We start from the raw sequence: 25,750 nt of genomic DNA on the forward strand, positions 1-25,750 counted from the left end.
CAACTAGTGTTGTTATTCCTCTTCACAAAAGTGGAGATGTCATTAATCCTTCTAATTACCATACTATTATGGTCAACCCCTTCTTTGGAAAACTTTTTGGGAGTATGATAGAATGTAGGATCAGTAAATGGGCAGAAAAAGAGGGAAAAAGGGCTAGAGGACAGGTTGGTTTCTGCTCAAAACACTCCACCATTGATCATTGCATTATCATAAGACATTTCATTGAAAAAGTGTGGGATAATCAAGGTGAAGCAACCTTTTGTTTCTTCATGGATTTCAAAAAAGACTTTGATACTATACCTAGGGACAAGCTTTGGTGTAGAATGGAAGAACTTGGGATTCCAAAGGAACTTAGGGCTGATGTTCACAAACTATATGAGCAGGTTAGAGCTAAAATCAAAACTAAAGATGGAATGTCTAAATGTTTCAGCAGCGACATCAGGGTCAAACAAGGGTGTCCTTTATCTCCCACTTTGTTTGGCTTATATATTGATAAACTTGAAGAGTGGCTAAACAATACAAATGGGGAAGGTATCCAGTTGGCAGGCTACATGGTGAAATTGCTTTTATATGCTGATGATCTTATTCTTGTAGCAAAATCTATCCAAGGTTTGAGAGAGCACTTGAAGGCTCTTGAGTTATTTTGTCAGGAAGTTGGGATGCAAGTGAATACCAGCAAGACCAAGGTCATGGTATTTTCTTTGAAGAAGAGACAACAACGGGTAGATTTAATATTTGAGGCTAGCCCCTTGGAGGTAGTAGTTGAATATAAATACTTAGGAATTGAATTCCACAATAAGCTCAGCTGGGAAACATGTAGATCAAAAAGGATACAAGGGGGTTGGAGAGATTTATACCTTCTTCAAAATAGATGTAGGAAAGCGGAGTTGTGGGATTGGAAGACTAAGAAAACACTTTTCGGTTTGCTAGTGGTTCTGGTTATCCTTTATGGGTGTGAAGTTTGGGGGAATAGCATGTCGAACCTCAAATGGAGACAAATAGAGAGAATACAAAAGCATCTTATCACCAGTAGCCTCAAAGTCAAATCAACAATACCATATAAGATCCTTTTGGCTGAAGCGGGTATGTACCCAATTGAGGCTTCAACAGTCATTCGGTTGTTATGCTACTTAAAAAAGGTGGAAAGTATGGATAAGCACCATTGGCCCATCTTGATTGTTGATGAAAACTTAAGTCATAGGAAAAAGACTTTGAAAAAACAAAATAACAAATGGATGAATAAGTGGGACATAAATTTGCATGACTGCCCCAACAACAAATAAGAGATAAAGAAAAGTGGGTCTTAGAGAAATTTAGGAATGGCATGTGGTTAAACCAGCTAGGCAGCAAAAAAGCGTACTATATTAAAGAATTCAACCCTACTTGGGCACATGAGGAAAAAGAATATTTGAGATCTGTGATCAACGGTAAGGCCAAAATTCTATTTGCACAATTAAGGACTAGATCTCACCATTTGAGATGTGAAACTGGTAGATAGAAGGTGCCTAAAGAAGAGTGGGAGGAAAGAGCGTGCCTATTTTGCAACAAAAGGATAGTAGAAATAGAATGGCATTTCATTATGGAGTGTACAGTGTATGAAGACATTCGTAGCCAGTTTGTGAATGAATTAAAAGTAAATAGTTTGAATGAGCTTTTTGAAGAGTCAAGACTTCACAAAACAACAAACCTCTTAATCAAGATTCACAAGAGAAGATCCAGCATGGAAAAGAATCTGAAATTGGGATAAGTTGAACCTGTGGGTCTCATGGACATCACTAAAACCCATTCATTCATTCATTCAACTCTCAACCTTCATCTTTCTGTACAACATGGTACGGCCTTCCATGGGCTCTGATTGTTTTACAATAAAAATAGGCAAATAACAAAATACAGTCATTATGTCTAATCACAGCTTTTGTATACCTAATATGGAACGCAAGTCTGTAAAATAGATTTGTGTATATAGTACATAAACTTAAGTTCTCAACTCTCATGCTCCCTCTTTCTGTATAAAATGGTATGGCCTTCCATAAGCTCTGATTGTTTTACAATAAAAATAGGCAAATACCAAAATACGCCCGATATGTCTAATTACAGCTTTTGTATACCTAATATGGAACACAAGTCTACAAAATAGATTTGCGTACACAATACATAAAATAATGTACCTTTTATTCTGAGTTTAAAACTCCATGCACCCAGATTAAAAAATAGCACAATCTTTTTTTGGCCTTTATCGTTTCCTCTTTTTGCAAAATAGAGTTCTTATTGTGTTACAGCAGAAATCGGAGAATACTAGAATATGCCCATTAAATCTAATCACGGCCTCTTGGTGTGCTCTTGTTTTAGTAGCTTTTGTACACTTAACATGAAACACAACACTGCAAAATAGATTCTCGTACACTATACATAGATCATGTTCCATGTATTCTAAATTTAACAAGTGGGTTGTCTGCAACAACAAAAAGAGAAAATAGTATAGTTTTGCCTGCATGCACGAAATTTACAAACAACAAATATACACCATCCTTATGAAAGAAAATTAGAGTCTGTAATAAATGTAATAACAATATAAAGATAAGAAGTGTGAAATGATAAAGAAAGAAAGAAAGAAAGAAAGAAACACATTTTAACATTTACGAGGTCATGAATAGTCTATGGGATAACTTGTCCAATCTGAACCAACTTATGAGGATTAGATATTTGCCTATGCAAGTTGATGATGAGTACTCCCAGCTTCTCAATATGCTCCTCGCTAAATAAATTATATGATGTGCTATCAGTTAAGATATTGACAACCTTAGCTCTATTGTCTTTAAGTGCTTCACACTCAAAAATAAAATGTTTTTTAGTTTCCACCCTCCTGGTGTTGCAAAATGGGCAAACTCTTTCTTCCCAAGTCTCTTTTGGCCTTTTCCACCGCTCGGTCTCAAACTGAAGTTAGTGAGAGTTGGTTCTAAGTTGAGCATGAGGGTCTAATCTCTCTGAAGGATTTTTTCATTGATTGATCACAAGAAAATCATGATAGTTCTCTTTGAACTGCAAAAAAGAACTCAAAGCATCCTTATTTCTATATCTAGATTCTTATTTCACTCAACAATGCACTATCAAACAGTAGAAAACAACACAAAACCTTGTAAGTTGTTGGATTCTTTTCTTCACGTGCAAAGTAGGACTAAGGAAGAGGGACCAGTAGTAGTGAGGGCTAACTTCGTCAGCCTGTAACCGTTACATGGAATATGGTAAGAGTTCCATTTTATTTTTAAAATGTAAAATGAACACTTGTCTGGCTTCAATTAAGGTTTGGAGGTGTGACTCATCATGAAAATCATCAATTTAACATGCTTAGTGCTCCTAAAAATAATTTTTTAAAGATTCAATTAAAATTTAATATAAAAATGCCCAATAATTGAACAAAAAAATAACATTTGTTGTTAGTAAATTTCATATTTTTATTTAAAATATAACTTATATGCAATGTAGATGGACCAAATATGTATTAGTAACCATGAATCTTTGTTATATCTAACTTGTAAATCGACCATTAATGGATCAATAGTTGAACACAAAAAACTATTTGTTGTTATTAAAAAAATACATTTATATATAAAATATAACTTATATCCAACACAAATGGACCAATAATTAAACACTAAAACTTGTTGAAAATCTTTCCATTTCATACCTATTCAAAATTAGCCTAAATAAATTTATCTATGACCTGATTTTACATCCCAACATGCGCATCAATCAAAGGTTTCTCTACTAGTTCAATCAGATTTCACAACCAAAATTTAGGCCAAAGGCATATCTTATTTGAAATGGGCAAGCTATTATTTTAATCCAACGACATTTAATGTTGGAGAAGGGTAGCAAGACGATCAAAACAATCCAATCTGCTCATAATTTCACCAGTTTTTGTTTGTCATTTTTCATATATCAATCCATTCACACTTTTTCATCTACCGGTTTCTTTTTGTCGTTTTTCGCAAATTGCCAGTTTATATCCATTCACGTTCTTTTTTACAATTTTTTTGGTCTTCGTTGCCAGAGATAGTGTGAAAGTAAAAAAATGCAAATGTCTTCATGTCTATAATTTGACGTCTTACTGTTTGTTTGGTGTCTTCACAATGACGTTGTTTTGAACTGTCAGAACTGACTCTTACCCATTGATAGTGATTCCACAAGAAAAATGTTTTGATTTGACACACTATTAAACACAGAGCATGCATCCAAAAAGAAAACGTGCACTTACCATACATGTTTAGAAGCCTTTCATCCAAGAAGACATCTTTGTTCACATCCCCCTGAAACAATTATTGAATGGAGCTGCTTACTTGGGAAAGGGCCTTCATTTTAGGAGAGAGTTGTCATAGAGAGGCATATGTATCACATTCAATTCAAATGTCCATCAAATTACAAAGACATAGAGTGATAAGAAATAGGATTTTACATTCATATAAAATCACTCTCTTATGTATACTATTTCTCTACATTGTTTGAATATAAAAAAAATGTCATAGTTGTGTTAATACATTAAGAAAATTTAGAATATATTTTTAGTTAAAGTATATAATAAATAAGCATAGAAGTGCATATAAATTATCCATCATTACATGGATAACTAGTCATTTGCTTATAAGTTGACTATAAATATACAAGTATTAGTATTGAGAGAGAGAGAGAGAGAGAGAGAGAGAGAGAGAGAGAGAGAGAGATTGTCACAAACCCTATTTATCCATAATTATTTAATTAAGAAAATAATGTTTATTTTTCACAAATGAAATGAAATTGAAATGGAAATGGAAAATTTTAGAGGAATTAGATGATAATATGAAAGAAATTCAAATGCAAAGGAATGATTTATATTATGTTCTATAAGTGCAATTGAATGATCGGTATTAGTTTTATTATTTGGGGTTGTCATTGCTAATGAGCAATTGAGTGCAAGTGAATGTAGGAATAGGTGAACACAGATGAAGGCGAGAACAGGGTTCAGGTAGAGTTGTCTTAACTCATGAACTTTGCTAGAATAAATGGACTCTCACACATCAGTTTAGAATACTTATGTGTGCATTTGATATATAATTGGATTTTGTGATAGAATTAGACTTGAATTACATTAGTGATTGTGAAATATTATTCTTTATTGTTTAAAGAGATGTAACTTGTTAATGATTTAAAAATGAATATTGACCCTATGTTTATATGTTCTTTTTATGTAGATATGTGTGAATGGGTGAAACAATTTATTAATTAGTTTACTAGTATATATATATATATATATATATATATATATATATATATATATGAATTATATGTTTATGTATGTCTATGAGTTTGAATAATGATTCGATCATATATATGTATATATGTATGTAATTATGATATATAAAAACATATTTGATTATTTATGAAATTTGATTATTTTTTCTTTGTGAAATTTCATTTGGTTATATAAAATAATAACTAATGATTTAATTAAATGGCATATTAACCGAATGGTGGCCAATCTTAAGTATTATGTTATAGGCAAGGTGGTGGTTTATTAATGAAAATTAAATGTTAAATGAGGGAGGTTGATAGTAATATCGACCACTCCCCATATTTATAGGGAGGGGTCGGTATTACCACCGACCACTCCTCCTCCCTTTTTTACTTTTCTTATCAACCACATTGTAGATTTAGTTTCCTTTGACCACGTCGACCAAGCTATGGACAATGCAATACATGGTGAAAGTTGTGGGTTACCAGCCCACATAAACCCACTGATATTAATATCTTTGAATGACATGTGCAATGTGGTGTCACATAAGAAGTTAATTTAGTAAACTTTGCATGTTATATGAAAGTCGTTACTAGTAAAGTCAACTTCGCATAAGACTTAAGTCCCACTATAACTTGGTACCGATTTGCAAGGAGTCTACAATAAATCTATCATGCATCACATAAACTTGTAGTGTTTGAAATGAACATGAATTATGCAAGGAATGTTAACCACGATGAAGTGTTTGAGAGGAGCATGAATTTTGCAAAGAATACCATGATGTGTTTGAATAATTACGTGGATATTACCGTTGGAACCAGCCCTACGTGGCCAAATATTTGTTAGAAGTGTTGAGTGGTGGCATGGGAAACTATTGTTATAGAGTATGTAAGACACCAAACTAGCAGTGGTGTCAAGATAAATAAGTCACCACTAAGAGAGATGGGCCCGAAAATAGGAAAGGAGGTAGATGAAAACACTATATATAGACCATCGAATTGGAAGAGGACACACACATACATCAAAGAATTAGAGAATGGAATGTAGAAGAGAAAAGCATTGGAGATTTAGGAGTATTACGACCAGTCGTAAAAGATTTGTGATGATCATCTCATATTTAGTGTTGAATTTCAAAGAATAAAGAGTAGTAAGTAAAGAGAGAGCTCATAAGATAGAATAGCGTAGAGGGGAAAAGCATTGGAATCTAGACGTATTGTAGACAGTTTTGGGAGAAGTTATCAGTGGTCATAATAGACTTGGATCATATTTTAGAGGTAGGCTCTATTCTAGCAAGTTTTGTTGTAGAGATCTAAAAGATAAAAGGATGTTCTATTTTGTTCAAATTTATACAATAATTAAAAGAAGGAATTAGAATCATGATATTCAATTTCCTGATATAAAACCATTTTAAATTACTTTAAAATACATTCATGTAAATAAAGATAAAATAATGAATTTTTTCGTAAGGTTTGTTGATAAACATAGTGTAACTCATAGAAATTAGATCACAAAATCCTCTAGAAACAGTGCAAGGGAATAGAGAGAGTTTGTGCTTTATAAACTTTGAATTTGAACCACAAAGAAGATCGAATATTAGGATAATAAATTATTAGATATTGAAGCTTATTTTAATTTCGTGAAGAAAAGAGTTACACTCTCAAATTTGATCCGTGCATTAGAAGTTAAGATGATTATTGGGTATCTCATTTGAAAATCCATATAGGTATGTGCATTATGAATTTTCATCATGTTAAATGTTGTTATGGAAAATTAGTAAAATTAGTTAGTTGAATTCATAAATCATGAAAAACCACATATTAGTATCAAACTAAATATGTTATTCTAGAAAAGAGGTAGACAAACCAAAACATATGGAATGATAGAGAATTTGGGTGATATAAACATGGAAATTCGAAACCATAAGAAATAGAATGCAAGTTAATGATTACTCTATTTAAATGTTTTAATAATTGAATTAAAGAATGTGTGCTCATTTTTTATTCAATTTTTATGTAAAGATACATACATTTGTTACACCTTCTTATATTTAATTCTTGTCTTTGATTTACTTGAAAGATAGAAGCAAAAGATTATTTTCTTTTCAGATTTATTTTTTGTCCACAAGAGATTGTTTTCTTGACAGATATAATTATTTGCAAATGAAATATTGTTTTCTTCTATATCTATTTAACGAAAGATTGTCTTTTATGTATTAATTATGATGAACATTAGGAAAGCTAGATATGTTTGTGTTGTAGGGAAAGTTACCTTCCAGGACGGGTGCCGAATGTGGGTTATAGAGAAAGAGTTTTCTTTTTCCAAACTACATTTTATTGCTATGCATGGCATTATACTTGGTCGAGTAACCAATTTACCATTGATATAGATGGATTTATTTATTTATCCACTCCACCACATCCTTGACTAATCTTGTTTGTTTCTTAATGGAATTAGAAAATTGAAAATGCATGTATCATTCTAGGCATGCACTAGATTCCATCTTATCTATCAAATTCTTTTTGCTAAGCAATTCATGCAGGGTCGGGTATTCTTGATTGACTTGGAATTTTGAGGAAGGGTAAGCTTCAAAGTTGGCTGGAAAAAGCATCTAAATCTTATTCTCGTCTTCATTCTAAAGATTGCATTGAAGATAGCTTGGATTGCAAATCAAAGGATGCATCTCATCCTTTGCTTTATAATATTTTGTTATCGAACTTAAGGCATTTTTAAAAGCCTAAGTATTGTATGATTGAGATACTACTTATATCAATTTATTGAATGAAGAATCTTTATCTTTTATAGAAATTTTGTGTTTATTATGATATAAATGGAATGATCAAATGAAGCTATGGAAGGAAAAGTGAAATGAAATAGGCTTATTAAGGAATTATGAGTTTATTTAAGAATAAAGAGTATTTCATTTTATTATTGAAATTAGAACGATTTATGTCTTCACATTTTGGTATCAAGGAACTAGGTTTGAAACACTAGGGCCTATGACCATTATGCTAAAGAAACATTCCTTGATACAAGAATTGTTAAATTGCAATAGGTTCTAGAACTACTAGAGTTGGATCAAGTAACAGGAATCAAAGACTTGACCAAATTCTTGATCTTTTGAATTAGTAGAATGCTAGGAGGGAAGGATTTGAACAAGAAGCTCGAAGATTTGGTGAGGTTCTAACAACCTCACACAGCAAGAACAACCTAGTAATGAATTTCCTAGAGCTGAGGAACAACTTGATCATTGAGTTAGGATTCAAGGGGAGCCAGCTAAAGATTTAGAAAGGACAGTCCCACCTAAGTTTGATGGTAAGACCATTGGTGATGGTGTTGAATCTTAGGTAATTGAGATGCAGAAGTATTTTGAACTTTGTAACATGACAAATGAAACTAAACCAGCATGGGCTGCTTATCAGAGCCTGATTTATAACTCTAGGGCCTATGAGTTTGCTTCATGAACAAAATCATGTGCTTAATAAACTTTCTATTAGATATCTAATGCACAATACTTTTGAATTAAGAAGGAGCACAAAGCTTTTACAAGGTGAATTGATGACAACTGTGTACGGGAAATGAGGGTAACTGCGTAAAAGTCTGACTCAAAAGGCCCACACACCAATGAGACTCTTGGTGTGAGTTATTGATAGTTCTGATACTTAAAGATAAGTACAAATGCCAAGCTAATAAGATGAAAGGGGGGGTGAATCATACAAACTTAATCTTCCATAAAAACATCAAATTCAACCTTGGTAACATATATTCCAGTAATATAACCAAAACTGCTAAACATGCAAACTCAAAAGCTTATAAACATCATAATACTCATAACACCAGATTTAACATGGAAACCCAAATAGGGAAAAACCACTGTGGGATTTTGGACCCACTAAGAAATATACTCTTCTAGAGTATGCTCGGTTAAAAGAAAATCCTGTTAAAGATTACAAACACATTGCTAGATGTGACCCGGTTAAGGGATTTCCCTCAGATCTGTTAGGATCTTCACCTTGTTAGAAGTGACCTTGTTAAAGGATTTCAAACACTCAATCAGAACGTCACCTTGCTAGAGGGTTTTACAAATAAGATTGTTAAGTCCACTCGGTTAAGAGATTTTCTGTCACTTCACGAAATAACAGTAATAAAAATCTATCTGCAACTTCACATCTAAAATGCTAAAGTAGATTCTTATTTGCTCAATACAATTTAGACATAGAACTAATCTTGTCCATCTGTTGGGCTCGATACTCTATTATTCAAAACATGTCTTCAAGCTTCTGTGCTCGGTAATCACTATGTAGCATCCCTGTGCATACACTTGCCCACATACATTGTTTATCAAGAGTTCCCTATTTATAAACAATTCACCAACCGCTTAATCTCCTTGATCACATTTCCCATGATCAATCATAGCCATTAGATCTTCAAACTTAGACCAAGTTCAATGTATCCTTTGATAAAAAAATATTTTACCCCGCCTTAGAACTTGTATACATTTATTGGAACTTGTGCTAGGGTATTGCAGTTCAATCTGAGTTGTAGATCTTTCTGCCGATTTTCCTTTGCCATAGATTCTTTAACAAACTTCATTCACGGCATACCAATCATTTAATCATATCCAACTCAATAGCTTCCTTCGTTAAATAATGCATGTAATCATTTAATGTATTTTGTTATTGTATGTGGGAAAAGTGGGTCGATAAAACTCAATATGTGAAAATATTGCTAAAAGACTTGTCCACACACACACAGGACTTCTTGGTGCAAGTTATGGAGTAACGAAGTATTACTCAGCTTCCCAAGGTGGGTCCCATGGTTCTCTATCTCACAATGTCCCTCAAACCAATGTTTTTGCTCTCAGATCACTGAGCAAAATGGTTTAGGGATGGCAAATGCAAGAACGAGGGATGTTTTGATAAATTCTAAAATGAAATGTATTCTAAGCTATGCATGATTCTAGAAATGCAATAAACTAGATGATAAGATGACAAGGTTAGTATGAATACTATCCTAACATGATATATGTAGTCTATGATTAAGCTAAATGATAAAGAAAGTATTCTAAACATGCACATTTAGATTAATTTCTATTCCAAAGAGAGGCTAAATGATGAGCATAAAAATGATATATGAGAGTTTGAATGTATTTGAGCATAAGTGTGATACTACAAATTTGGAGGATGATCAAAATGGAGGAATGAGAGCTCTATTTATAGAAAAAATAGGGCAATGGATGGTCAGGATTGAATGGTTTAATCAAGGGTTGAGTTTGAAAGTTGGAGATCCATGTTTGTAATTGGCACCAATGAAATGGTGACAAGTGTCAACATAGGGTTGGGTTGAGAGAAGGGGTTGGAGGCATTAAATGCTTGAGAATTATCTTAGAGATAAGGGTTAAGCTTAAGTTAGGCATACCCAATGGATTAAGAGTTAATCCAAGAATAAACCTTTGTGCAAATGATTAAGAGATAATCATGGTCAAAGCATTAAAGGCTTGATGAGACCCTTGGGTTGGGTGAAGGTTGAGTTAAAACAAATTCTTTAACCATGTAAGAGGGTTTGAGTTAACCATTAATGGTTATTGAAGACTTTGGGGAATCAAGTGGTTCAAGGTTTGAAGCCTTTAATGGTTATCAAAGACTTTGAGGAATTAAGTGGTTGAAGGCTTGAACCCTTTAATGGTTATCAAAGACTTTGAGGAATTAAGAAGTGACTTCCCTTTGCTTAGGGATGTGACAAAGTTTAGAATGATGGGTTAGGCTAATTAGAAGCGATTAGAAGATTCTAGAAGGGATTAGAAAGAGGTTTAGGAAGGCAAGTGGGAGATGTAGGATTTTGCAAGTGGATGGAGGGATAATAGGATTTAATTGAAATAAAGTAATTTAATTCAATTTGGTTGTAATTAAATAAATTAGATTTATTTAATTTAGGATAACTATTTAATTAAATTTGAATTTAATTAAAAGTGGATAGGGGGGTTTTAATTGAATAAAATGATTTATTCATTAAATGGGTATAGTGAATTTTATTTAAATAAATTGAGTAATTTACTTAATAAAATAGAAGAATGTGGATAATTTAATTAAATTGGATTTAATTAAATAGAGAATTGAACATAAAATATTCATTTAGGAATATGGTCATTTTTATACGTCTACATTTTGCCCCTCTTTGAAGTGACGTGTGTGCACATGTTATTTCGAAGAAAATGATGTGTTTTTGTGATTTTATGATCAAATGCAATTTTTGTGTTGCTCTTATGATTTGCAAGTTGTGTCCTAGATTTGATATTTGATGTGTAATGCCCCAGATTCGATATTTGATGATGATGCCCCCTCGGGAGATGAATCCATATTTTGAAAATTTTTGATTTAATTTGATGAGTTGCGCATAATGTATATGATTTCGTTTATGTGAAATGTGTGTAAATTGATTCATCTCCCGATAATTTACAAATGTTACAATATAGGGGAGACCGCGACCATATTATGGGTCCATTTGGCTAACCCTAATTTCATTTTTCTCCTATAAAAGGGGAAAAGGGCTTGAATTAGATTCATTTGTGTTTTGTTGACTTTGGAAAAAGAGAATTTGGTCTACAGAGAAAATGGCTATTCCGTATCATAGACACCGTTTCGAGTGCATTCGGAGGTACCGAAGACCGGCAATGTATGGACCACCAGTAAGTCAACATTTTTTACCCTCTTTTGACTTTTCATTTGATCGTTTTTAGTCATTTTTGGATTTTTAAAGGTTAGTTTTAGCGGTTTAGCGCGTCTAGGGCATAGATTAGCGCATACAAAGTTTTAAGTAGCGCATCCAGTCAATTTATAAGGTCGCATCCGAAACAAATAGGGTAGCACATAGGAAATATAGGTTAGTGCATAGACGTAGAATAGCGCATGGCGATAGGCGGGTAGCGCGTCAGGTCAACAGGTTAGCGCGTAGGGTAGACCTAGCGCATAGGGGTCACAGGGGTTCGCATGGGTAAGGGGGTTTAGCACATAGGGTTAACCTAGCGCATAGGGTCAAACAGGTAGTGCCTAGGGGGTATAGATTAGCACGTGGGAGAAGTTTAGCACATAGAGTAGGTTAGGTGGCGCATGGGGAGAAAGATTAGCACGTAGAGTCAATCTAGCGCATAGGGTAAATAGAGTAGCGCGTAGGAAAGACAACCTAGTGCGTGGGGGGTTTTTAGCGCATTGGGAGTTTGTTTTAGCGCATCTAGAAAAATTTTGCAAGATGAGTGGATTTGTAAAATTTTTGTGTCGTGCTGTCATGATTTTATGGATTGGTCCAATATGAGTGTTGATATAACTTGTTTTGATTTGTGATATTTCAAGTTATGTATAGATATCAATGTGTTGTGTTGATCAAAATATGATTTATTTGCATGCTCTATTTCAAGTTCAATGTGTGAAGCCTGATTTGTATTACAAGCTGATATGGGTTGGAAACTTGAGTTGTGTTACAAGCTGATATGGGTGAGAAACTTGAGTTGTTTTACAAGTTTATGTGATTTTGGAGACTTGAGTTGTTTTACAAGTTTTGATATGGTTTTTGAGAACTTGAGTTGTATTACAAGTTGATATGAAATGATAGGATTTGAACTTGATGTAGATGAGCAAATTGTTTCATGTTGTTGATATGAGTTTGATTTTGAGATCGTTGTTTTGATGTGGAAACTGATATTGGATTTGTTTTTCTTTTTTGACAGGAGGGATTGGGTGTGGTCCAGTCGCGGGAGAGATTTCTGAGACCGTGGACATTGATACCGCGGTTGTCGCAGGCCGATCTCGATATCATCGAGAGATGTGGGTTGACTTCCCTCTTGGATATGCCTCGGTTCACTATGAACCGGGGGCTACTGACAGCACTTGCAGAGAGGTGGCATAGCAACACGAACACCTTCCATTTTGCTACTGAAGAGATGATAGTCACACCAGAGGACTGTTACAGGATCCTGCGCATTCCTGTAGTAGCGGCACTACTACCATATGAGCAGTCGGAGGAGGGCAGGACAGAGGCACTGCACCATATTTTTCATGATGATACAGTTTGTGACTATGAGATCTTGTGGCAGGAGTTTCTAGATCTAGATTATGCACCACTGCCATCCATACTAGCAGGGTTCATTGGTGGATTTATTTATCCTAATCGCAGGTCAAAGGGATTTTCTGTGGGATGAAGACTGGTGTTGGAGGAGATGGTCACACAGTGCTGGAGGTTTTCATGGGGGTCAGCTATGCTGGCCCATCTATACAAGGGCCTGGATGAGGTGGTATACCTCAGTTAGGGTAGTTTGTCAGCTGGCGTGACATTATTACAAGTATGGTGCTGGGAGCACATTCCAGTGGCGAGGCCACTAGCAGATAGGGACAGGCCCATAGGAGCGGCATATGCCTATGGATATGGGGGTCTAGTTGTCCAGCGCAAGCTGGGCAAACTAGAGCATTGGAGGAGGGTACTTGATGATATTGATACGGTCACATGGTGACCGTATACAGGATGCGAGGTGTGGGCTGAGGATGGGCTGGAGATGCCCTTTGTATTTATGACTAGATACCTGATTGGGAGGACCCTTTTTGTCATAGAGAGGTTTGTGGCGACCCGAGTTTTGAGGCAATTTGGGCGCCAGCAGGGTATACCACAAGGAGTTTGCCTATATGCATGGTGAAGGCAAGATGTAGCTGATTGGGGGCCGACCATTGATAGTGTTGTGGTGGTGGAGGACTTTGTGGGGTTAGCAAGGCAGATATGGGATTATGCCCCAGAGATTCAGGATGTGGGCATGACGGATGAGTTTGCCAGATTATTTGCTGCTTGGGCAGTGGCTAAGATATCTGATTCTGAGGAGATGAGGCTAGCATTCAATGATGATGAGGAGGAGGGAGATGAGGGAGACAATGGAGATGATGGAGGAGGAGGACGAGGGAGAGGAGCCAGAGGGAGGTGGGGAGATAGAGGGAGGAGAGGAGATAGAGGTGTGGAGAGAGTGGTGAGATAGGGGATGATAGACAGGGGGAGAGGTGGATTGGCTATTGGACCCGGTAGAGAGGGGAGAGTGGGGGAGGTGTTAGCTACAGTGGGTGGTACAGAGGAGGCTAGGCGACCAGTGCAGAGGAGGAGGATGAATGCACTCCCACCTCTAGTACCGAGGACAGGTCGAGTGGGATGGGTTCCCCGTGCATAGGTACCACTACGAGTTTGGGTCCCAGGTCACATTGAGGATGCTCAAATTTGGACCCTACAGGTTACTGTACAGCAGCTACAGGCACAGGTGTTGACATATCAGCGACAGATTGCATAGTTGACCACTGAGCGAGATACTGAGATAGAGCAGAGAGGAGGAGCAGAGGATCTGGTATCGCGTATGCAGAGAGCAGCGGCGGGTGGTCCGATGAGAGACACCCTGAGAGAGCTGGCATTGAGAGCTCAGGAGGCAGAGTACTATCGGCAACATTATGACGCTGCAGTACCCAGGGATCATTGAGTACAAAGCTTTGCACAGTCGAGATCTAGTTGATCTCGAGATACTGGGTCGCGATCTGAGAACCGAGGTGTCAGAGGGCCACCGAGACAGGGCCCTCCTAGAGATCCAGGAGCAGGGACATCTGGAGCGAGACAATCTCTGTCAGGGGATAGTCATACTTGAGAGACATGGTCTCTGTTGTATTTTTGAGCATTGTATTCTTTGTACTGGACACAATGTTTGACACATTTTATAATTTAGGATCATTTTGAGATATATATATATATATATATATATATATATACAACACCATTTACTTTGATCATGTGATGTGTTTATATGGATGCATGTTATGTGGGTTATTTCGTTACTTTATGATGATGCAATGCTTAAATGTATAATGTATGATGCAGGATGTATGCTTTAGATTTATCTTAAAAATGAGATGTATGATTTGATATGCTGTGAGATGTATCTTGAAAATGAGATATATGAAAATGATATGCAACTAATGTTTTTGGAGCATCCTCATTTTGCATTTTGCCATCCCGATACAACCATATGTTATTTGCTTTCTTTGTAGGTTTCATCATTGAGCATTGATTTGTTTAGGATATGTTGAAAATTTATACAAGCATAATGGTATAATTGAACCATGATGACCTGAGAAAAATTTACATGATATTTGATTTTGCAAGATAGCACAAGCGTCAAGGTATAATTGAACCAGGACGACCTGAGTGTGTATTGCGTAAACAGACAAGATTAAATCATTTGTATGTGTGAAGTGGAATCAGGCCTTCAGTGATATTTGACGTATCACATCTCGAGGCAAGGATTCACACAGTACAAGTAATCGCCTCCCAGACAGAAGACTAAGAAAATATTGCAAGTTCCCCATGATCTCTAGCTTTGAAGCATTTTAGTGAGAAAAGGAAAAGATTTCAATAATTTAAAAAGTGCAAAATGCAAAATAGTCAAGATTTTTATGCGATAATGCAACATTTAGTACTTCAAAAAATCATCCATCCTTGGTATTTCTGTGAATTGTTTTGTTTTGTTTTTGCGATGAAGCGTAGTTTTGGTTGTTGGATGTCATGCTTCTGAGTTTGTGCAATAGTGTTGATGTCTTGAATATTTGCAAGTTTTTGAACAAGTTAATGCCCCTAGCTGAGTGTGTCTCTTGATATGATCATGTACAGTGATTTCCAAGCCATGGTGGAATGTGGTAAGAGGATATATACAGAGAACCCAGGATAGTGACTGTGCTAAGTATGTTCTGAATGGATATAAGCTAAGTGTCGGGCGATGGCCGATAATGTTTGTATGAATAAAATAGCATGGAGATAGATAGAGGAGCCGTTCTTTCACAAGAGCGCCTGTTTACCAGGTTTTCACCATTTGTTTTTATTGTACTTTGTTTTTGCTTTTTCTGGATTTTTTGATTTTTTTTATTATTTTTGGCTTTTTCCGTGCACTAGGCTATCTAAGTATAGTACTTCTTCAGATGGATGTTGTTAGTTGGTTCGTCGAGTATGTCTCCTTCTGAAGTTGTAAGCTGATAGGCACCTGATCCATAGACTGATATGATGACATAGGGACCCAACCAGTTAGGTTCAAATTTCCCTTTCTTTTCTCGATCTTACTGATTTCTTGGATTTTCTTTGAGAACTAGGTCACCAACTTTGAAGTTCTTGAGAATGACCTTGTGATTGTAGCTCCTGCACATGCATTGCTGATATGCTTTGAGATGAGTGTAAGCATGTTGGCATCTTTCATCTAATAGTTCAAGTTCTTGCAGTCGGTTAACTCGATACTCTTCATCTGGGATTAAACCTTTCAAAAAGACTCTGAGAGATAGAATTTCTTCTTCTAGGGGTAAAATGGCCTCTGATCCATATAGCAGTGAGTATGGTGTTGCTTCTGTAGGTGTGCGGATGCTGGTTCTGTATGCCCAAAGTGCTGGATTGAGTTGTACGTGCTAATCTTTGCCTGCATCATTCACTATTTTCTTTAAGATTTTCAAGATGGTCTTGTTAGATGCTTCTGCTTGACCATTTCCCTGTGGGTAATATGGTGTAGAAAACCGATGTTGGATTTTGAACTTTTCACATAGTTCTTGTACATCTTGGTTTTTGAAAGGCCGTCCATTATCTATGACGATTGAACTTGAAATACCATATCTGCAGATCAGATAATTTAGGATAAAAGAGGCAATTTGTTTCCCAGTCATTGTGGTCATGGGAACTGCTTCGATCCATTTGGTAAAGTATTTTGTTGCAGTTATAATGAACTTGTGTCCATGTGAAGATGAAGGATGAATTTTTCCCACTAAGTCTAGTCCCCACTGACAAAAGGGCCAGGATGTTGTAAATGACTGCAGTTCCTGTGCTGGTGCATGTATCAGATTGCCATGGATCTGGCATTTAGGACATTTCTTGGCGAAGTGATATGAGTCTTTTTCCATTGTAGGCCAGTAGTATCCTATTCATAGAAGCTTTTTAGCAAGAGTAGTACCACTTGAATGTGTGCCACAAATACCTTCATGAAGCTCGTGTAAAGCAGAATCAGAATCATTACGATCAAGGCAACAAAAAAGAGTACCATCTAGACCTCGACGATACAAAGTATTAGCAATAAGGGTGTAACAAGCAGCTTGTCAGATAAAGTTACGTTTTTGGTTACAAGATTGGTCAATTGGTAAGATATTGTGTTTGAGGTAGTCGTATATTGGTCCATATAATAGAGAATCTGAACCAGTCAAGGCATAGATAACCTAGGATTCAGAGTGGTCATAGGCGGGGGAGAACAGTTGCTCTACCAGGAACTCGTAACGTGTTGCTCTGGAATTTGTAGTAGTGAAGTGATAGTAGCCATTGCATCGACTGCTTTGTTGTTCAATCTTGGTATTTGTTCAAAGGTGATGTGCACAAAATACTGTTTGAAGTCATCCACCATTCGCTTGTAGGGTAGTAGCTTGGCATCCTTTGTTTGATAGTTGTTCTTGATTTGATTGACGACTAGTTTTGAGTCTCCATAGACTTTTAACTCTGTGATCTTCTATTCTACGGCCATTTTGATGCCTATAACCAATGCCTCATATTCAGCCACATTATTTGTGCATGGGAACATAAGCTTATATGATCTTGGCATAGTGTGTCCTTCAAGAGTGATGAATAGAATGACGGCCCCTGAACCATGTTGTGTATAGGATCCATCAAAGTATAGGGTCCATTGTTTGGGAGAAAGAGCAAGAACACCCCTGTCTGGAAATTCAATCTCCATGGTTTGTTTTCCTGGTAGCAGTGCCTCAGCCAGCTAATCTGCAACTGCTTGTCCTTTGATGGCTCATCTTTCTATGTATTGGATGTCGAATTCACTGAGAATCATGACCCATTTAGCCAATCGGCCTGTAAGAGCTACCTTGCTGAGTAGATATTTAAGAGGATCAATTTTTGCAACTAGATTAATGGTGTGTACTAGCATATAATATCAGAACTTCTGAGATGCAAAAACCACTATTAGGCAAGCCTTTTCAATGAATGTATAGTTGAGTTCATAGCCATTCAATGTCCTACTGATGTAATATATGGCCCATTCTTTTCCTTGTTGATCTTCTTGTGCCAATAGTGCCCCCCAGCGATATATCTGTTGTTGAGATATATGGTATAAGAGGCTTTCCTACGACTGGTGGTACCAGAACTGGTGGATTCACTAGATACTGTTTGATTTAGTTAAAAGATTCCGTACATTTGGTCTCCCACCTGAATGGTACATTTTTGTGTAGCAAATGGTTAAATGGTAGAATTTTATCTGCTAGTTGAGTGATGAATCACTTGATTGATTGAAGTCATCCCTGTAGAGATCTGAGTTGACTGATATTCTGTGGTGGTGGCATGTCCATAATGGCTTGTACCTTTGCTGGATCAACTTCAATACCTTTAGCTGAGACTATGTAGCCTAGTAACTTTCCTGATGTAACCCCAAAGACACACTTCTTAGGGTTGAGCCTGACTTGGAATTTCTTCAATCGATCAAAAATCTTTGTTAGGATGTCAAGATGTTCTACTCTGGTGAAGGATTTAGCTAGTAAATCATCCACATTGTCTTCCATAAATGTGTGCATCATGTCATGGAATATTGTTGTCATTGCTCTTTGATAAGTGGCCCCTACATTCTTTAAGCGAAAAGGCATAACATTCCAACAGTACGTTCCCCAAGGACAGGTAAACATTGTTTTATCTTGATCTTCAGGAGCTATTTTGATTTGATTATAGCTTGAGAAACCGTCCATTAGTGAGAGCATTGCATGGCCTGCTATGAGATCTACAATTATGTCGATACTGGGTAAAGGAAAGTCATCTTTTGGACAAGCTTTGTTGATGTCCCTGAAGTCAGTGCATATTCTGATACTACAATCTGGTTTTGATACTAGAATGATGTTGGAAATCCATTCTGCATAGTCAATGGGTTGGATGAATCCGACATCTAATAGTTTCTTCAATTCAGTTTTGACCATGAGTGCCACCTGTGGATTCATCTTTCGTAGCTTTTGCTTGACTGGCTTAACTCCTGAAGAAATGGACAAGTGATGTATGATTAAGTGTGGATCTACTCTGAGCATATCAGCATATGACCAAGCAAAATTGATTTGTTTTTCTTTAAAGAAGATGATGAATGTCGATCTTTCTTCCTCTGTTAGAGATTTTGCAAGGTGTATGTTTTTGGCTACTTCTGTGGTAGCAATGTTGATTGATTGAGTCAGCTCAATCAATATGGGTGATCGCTCATGAAAGTGCTTAGGAAGAGTGTCAAGTCTCCCATCATTAGGTGCCTTAAAAAGGTTTTCACCTTCAAATGCGTCCTTTATTTTTACTTTTTTGTTATCTAGAGCTACCATTGACTGGTTTTCAGCATCAGATCCTTTATTTGGTTTATTTTTGTGGCTGAGAAACTTGGCACTCCCTGATTGACAGACATCATTATTTTGTTCACTAGTAGAGCTTGTGTCTGGATTTATGGTACATAGGTAATGGATAATAGATTCATCATCTGGGAAAATTGGAATATCATGGGTTTCAGGTTCATCCCAGTTAATGAGGTCAGGAAAGACAAGTGGTAAGGAATCATTGGGTGGATCAAGCTCTGCTACTGTAAGTGTTAGGACAGAGTTTTCATCATGATTGGTCATGGTTTTAAAGAAGTCCAGGATTTTGTCAAGGTTTTCGATGGTATTATCTTCTACATAGACTTGTGCATAATGTTTCTGTTCGCTTTCCTTGGCATCATAGATATTTTGTGGTCCAAATTCAAGAGGTCTATCTTCTGCGTTATGTTCTTCTTGAGAAAGGGATATAGAATCACCATCATTAGGGATATCTGTGGTATCATTGGAGCAGGTACCCCATTCATATTCATTGGAATCTGTCTCAGAGGCATCATCCCAGATTTTATCAGTGTTGTAAACAAGTAGGTTGTATGGTGAAAACAAATCTTTGATGATGGATACCATTTTGATAGTTTTTGTTAATTCTGTGCTAGATCCGTCTTTTACTTTCTGGAGTTGTTCATAGACTATGGTTCCTTGGGGAGGAAGAATGGTATCTGGAGATGATATGATTTGTTCTTGAGACATTGGTGTTTGAATATGAGCTACCACTGCAAATATGGCCTTCTTATGACTTAGAAGCTTTTCTTGATGTAACTTTTGATCTTGACGTTCCCATGCCTTGCGGATTGTTTCTGCTGATTCAAAGAGTGCTTCCTGCAAGGATTCTTCTTTGTACTTCTTCTTTACCTTCCATTGAGGTTTTGTAGTTGTGTTGGGCAGCTTTTTCAATAGGAACATGAGTTTAGAACCCAATCCTGCTTTGTTTCTACTAGGTTGTGAAAGAAGATCTATAGGTTCAGTGACTCCTTCTTTGCATTTCCCAATAGATCCTTTACTATCATATCCCATTTGCTTCATGATTAAGTATCCTTTTCCATATAGGTGTGTCGGTAGAACAATGTCTAGAGCTGCTGCTCTATGATCTTCTTCCTCATCTTTGTATAACCATCTAAGAACGTCCTTGTCTTTTGATTCATGTGCTAGAGTACCCAATTGGATGAAGACACCATCAAATTTAGTGATGGGCTGAGTGACCAGATGTGTTGATGTAGTAGGCAAACCATGCGATCTAGGTGATGTTGGCAATTTGGCCAAACATAAAGGCTTCAAAGAGTATTCTCCCATGCCCTAGTCTTTGATTTGCATCTTCTGCTTGAAGTCTCCAAATAAGGAGTTGGGCTTTGCTGTTTGTAGATTTGATGTCAAGGATCGTTGTTTTTCTCTATTATGAGGAACCAAACTATCTTGGGCTGCCCCCATTGCGTTGCAATGTTGAAATGGATTATGATCAGCTGATATGAAGATTTTTCATCCATCATAAGGAAACTTGACACATTGGTGATACGTAGAAGGTACTGCTTGCATTTCATGTATCCAGGGTTGTCCTAACAAAATATTGTAGGTTAGATCTATGTCTAAGACTTGACATATAGTATCCTTTTGTACTAGTCCAACTTGAATAGGTAATATCACTGTGCCTTTAGAGGACCTTTCCTCATCATCATATGCTTTTATGGTAATCTTCTTACAGGGATCAATAGATTCTTCTGAGAAGCCTAATGCACGGATAAGCTTTAAGGTACATATATTAAGTCCAGCTCCTCCATCTATTAAGACTCTTTTTACTCGGTGTTTGCAAACAATGACTTCAATATGGAGAGGAGTATTATGTAGATGACTCAAGGAAGTATTATCATACTCTGAGATGGTGAGGTTATGAGGTCTTGTCATATGGGCGACCATGGCTTGAAATCTGTCTGTATCCAGATTTTGAGGTACATCTGTTTCCAATAGTGCTTGTTCCAATATGTCTTTGTGCTTTGGTGATAGTTTCAACAATTCTAGTATAGATATCTGAGCTGGAGTCTTGCATAGTTGGCTAACCAAGTCATATTATATTTTTGGTGTGGTAGTTGTAGGTGCAGTATGTCCCTTCAAGACATATTTCTGAGTTCGGGTTGTTACATTGATAGATTCATGATCATGCCGATCTCGAATGGTGATGACATTGACGTGATGATCGTCAGCTGATATGTGGTTGATGGTATTGTTGTAGATGTGATTGATACGAGCTCCACGTGTATCATCCGAGGTTGATGCTCCATCTTTGTTGTAATTCGGGAGAGGATTTTTGAAGGCTCCGTGATCACCATTTGTTTTGAGACCATCCACCATTAAGTCACCGCAATCAATCATATCCTATACTATGTTTCAACCTCATGCAATCGTTCGTTCTATGACCCTTGTTGCGATGGAAATCACAATAGTGTGAATCATTCCACCAAGGTGGTTTGATTGGGGGTTCATAGTTGCTGATTGGAGGTAAAGAAAGAATCTTGTTTGCCAAAAGTTCTCTGAATGCTGATTCTAATGATTGTCCCAGTGGGGTGAAGATACGCTTTTGGAAATTGTTTGTGTTGTTGCGTGAATTTTTGCTAGGTCCTAGATTCATGTTTTTGTTTTGAGTATCATGGGTGTTGTTTGTGTTGAGTTGTCCTTGATCAGTATTTGGTGCATATGTGTTAGCATTGGGATTAGCATTTTTAGGATTTTTCGTATTTTGAGGATTTCCAGATAATGCAAGCACTGGTTGCTTAGATTTGGGATCATATGATTCATTGTTGCCTTCGTTTTTGTTTCGAGTCCAAAATCAAGATTTGTCAAGGTTGGTGTTGTTCTAATTATTGTAGTTTGATGAATTTGTTCCTTCTTTGTAGAATTTGAGTGTTCCCTTTTTGACACATGCTTCCTCTACTTGAATGCCATTTTCAATCAATTTAGCGAAAGATGGTATGCATTGAAGTTTTAGTCTGTAACTCATTTCACCATTCAAGTTATCGATGAAGATTTCCATTTTCTCATTTTCAGGAATATCTCGAGGATATCGTGATACCATACGTCACCAACGTTGAAGGAATATCATGAATGTTTCATTGTTCTTTTGTTTGGTGTTGCAAACATCTAGCATGGTTATGGCATGTTGAATGTTATAGGAATATTGGGTTATGAATTTGTTAACCAATTCATCAAATGATCTGATAGGTGGTGTAATTTTGGATAGCCATTCCATTGTTTGTCCTCCCAGGCTTCTTGGGAATAACCTCATCAGATAGGTGTCATCATGAGCAAATTCAAGACTCATGGTGCAAAATTCTTGAACATGATCTCGGGGATCACTTTTCCCATCATATTTGTCAAACTTGGGAACATCTGAGTTTGGAGGAAAAGGTACCATGTTCAATCTTCTATCAAACGGATAAGGACAGATTTCATTTAAAGAGTACCGCACTATTGTCCCTTGTTGCATATCTTGTATTTATCTTTGCAACATTTGCATTTGTTGAGTAAGAGCAACCAAAGGTGCATTAGATTGCCGAGGGAAAAGTTCTTCCCTTGCATTTGTTCGTAGCTGAAAAGGTGTGGTAAACTGTATGTTTTGTTCTGGAGTTTTGAGCTCAGGTATACGCATTTCTGGTATACATTGTTCTGGGATATTTTGTTCAGGTATGTGAGTTTCTTCTTCTCTTTGTTGTTCTCGATATGCATATTGTTGAAACCCGGTTTGAAAAATGTTTGTGTCTAAATCTTTGGGAAGTTTAACGCCTTTACTTGTGAGCATGAGCAGATACTTTTCTTTGTCATTTTCCATAAGCCTTTCGACAAGGTTTTGGAATGAAGGGTTTTCCTGACATTCCTGAAGAAGTGCTTCAGTAATTTTAGGCTCTTTCGAGTGTGGAACTTCAAAAGGATTTGACAATCTGTGATTCATACTTGATTCTGCGTGTGTCTCACTTTGTTGGTTCTTTTGAGAGCGAGTAACAAGCATTTTAGTAGAAACTTTCAGTGATGAAGGGGACAAAATCCTTTTCGATGTGTTGCTTGGGGGTTGGTGGTTCTAGTCTAGATGTGTTATAAGTTATGCCCTTGTCGGGCAAGAATGCTGGATTGATCTTTCCTCCGCGGTTTATGATTTGATTAAAAGCAGATTTTTGATAGTAGGCTCTTGTCTTCAAGGGTTCTTTGTCAAATTTGTTGGATTTGTTTTGGATATACCGTTTGACGTGATGAAGGAATATCCGATGAGATTTGAAAAGTTGACGATTGATGTATAAAAACTTATTTCTCTTGATGAATTTGGAAAAACTAGGTTGTTGTTTCTTCAATGTGATGTTACGATAAAAGTTCTTTCTTCTCAGAATAAGGGGATTAGTCATGCATGAGTGATCAATGGTTTCCTTTGATTTGTTTGGATTCAGTTGATTCTTGTTTTTGAAAATTTCAAATCTTACTCTATCAAAGTGAAGGTTTAGATGCCCCTTCACGACAAAGTGTGTCAAATGATATGGATAAAAGCCTCCCGATATGGAAACTTGATTTGACAATTTGAAAGTTTTAAACAAGTGTTTTAAGATAAAAATCTGTAAGATGGTAAAGGATTTTGTTGATACTGATGATGAGGTTTCTAGATTATGATAAGAGAGACATCTTTTATCACGCGATTCATTTAGAATTCTGACAACGTTTGTTTTGACACAAATTTAGCTCAAGAAATAGTTTTAATGGTTTGTTTTGGTCACTCTACTTTGATGAAAAATGATGTTGATGGAAAAAGGCTTCTAAAAATATTTTTGAAAATTTCAAAAAATTTCTCGGTTTTGCCCTTTATTTTTCTGTTTTTGATCATGTGCTAGAACAGAGACTACATGCGCTACTAAAATATCTTTATGCACTAAAATAATAACCACACGCGCTAGGCTACCCCCAAACACGCGCTAAAATTTTGATTGTTTAAAATTATTGTCTTAACTGTTGAAAAAGCTATGCGCTATCTTGGGTCTGTCACGCGCTAACTATTGAACTTTATGCGCTAATTTTTGGTTTCCACGCGCTCAATTGTTTCCTCCACGCGCTAGACTATTTTTCTGATGCACTAAATATTTCAACACTTATTTGACCTATGATAAAAACACTACTATTTGGAACCGACGCACTAACTTGATGTTTTGATGCGCTAACAAAAGTACCTCACGCGCTAAGAAGTTTTTCTTATGCGCTAAACTACCCTGATTTTTCTTTGGTTGATTTTTTTGTGATTTTTGAATTTTTGCTGTGAATTTTTCAAGTTTGATGGATGATTTTTTGAAGTGATAAATGCAAGCACAGCACAAAAAGTATAACCATTTTGCCTAATCTAACAAAAAGTGTATGTTCTGCGAGGATGTGTTCAAATCCCCAATGTTTTAACAGGTTTGGATATGAATAATACACTTCAAAAAGACTCTTTAGTCAAGGGTCATAAATAAAATCATAGCCCACTAGTCTCGATACTCTGTCAGCTCAAACAGTCATGTCACCCCCTAGAGGGCGCTCATTTTTTTACCTTTTGCCACAAATTAACTCAAAGTGAATTGCTTCACAGTTGAGTAGTTATCTTGGGAGATATATGGTGAGTAGTCTTGGGGGCGGATTCTTCCCCACCCTTGCACTATGATGTTATAAATGTCTATTACTGACTCGGTTCAAAGCTTCTATTTCTATGGTTAGTAATCAGGCTTCTTGTTCGGCCGTCAGTGATAAACTCCCTCAAAAGGCTTCCTAACCTTTAGAACAAAGGCTTTACGTATCTCAAAGATACTAGGGGAAGGCTAATCGCTGCGCGCAACCGTTGAAAAGGACTTTCGTCACTTTCCACATTTGATTATAATAGGTTGGAATTCTTGGCGTCAAAGTCATTCCCCACTTAGGTCGTTCCCTTCACACCGGTCATAAACGGCTTTAAGAGTTGATTCCAACTCTTTGGGAAGGCAGGCCTGCTAAAGGATGTAAATGCTTGAAGTACAGAAAGCTGTAAGAGTGGTCTGGATTTTTTATCACCCAGTTAAGGGGAGAGCATATTCCTTCC

The sequence above is a fragment of the Cryptomeria japonica genome, chromosome 5 (assembly GCF_030272615.1).
Source record: "Cryptomeria japonica chromosome 5, Sugi_1.0, whole genome shotgun sequence".
In the NCBI taxonomy this organism is placed as follows: domain Eukaryota; kingdom Viridiplantae; phylum Streptophyta; class Pinopsida; order Cupressales; family Cupressaceae; genus Cryptomeria; species Cryptomeria japonica.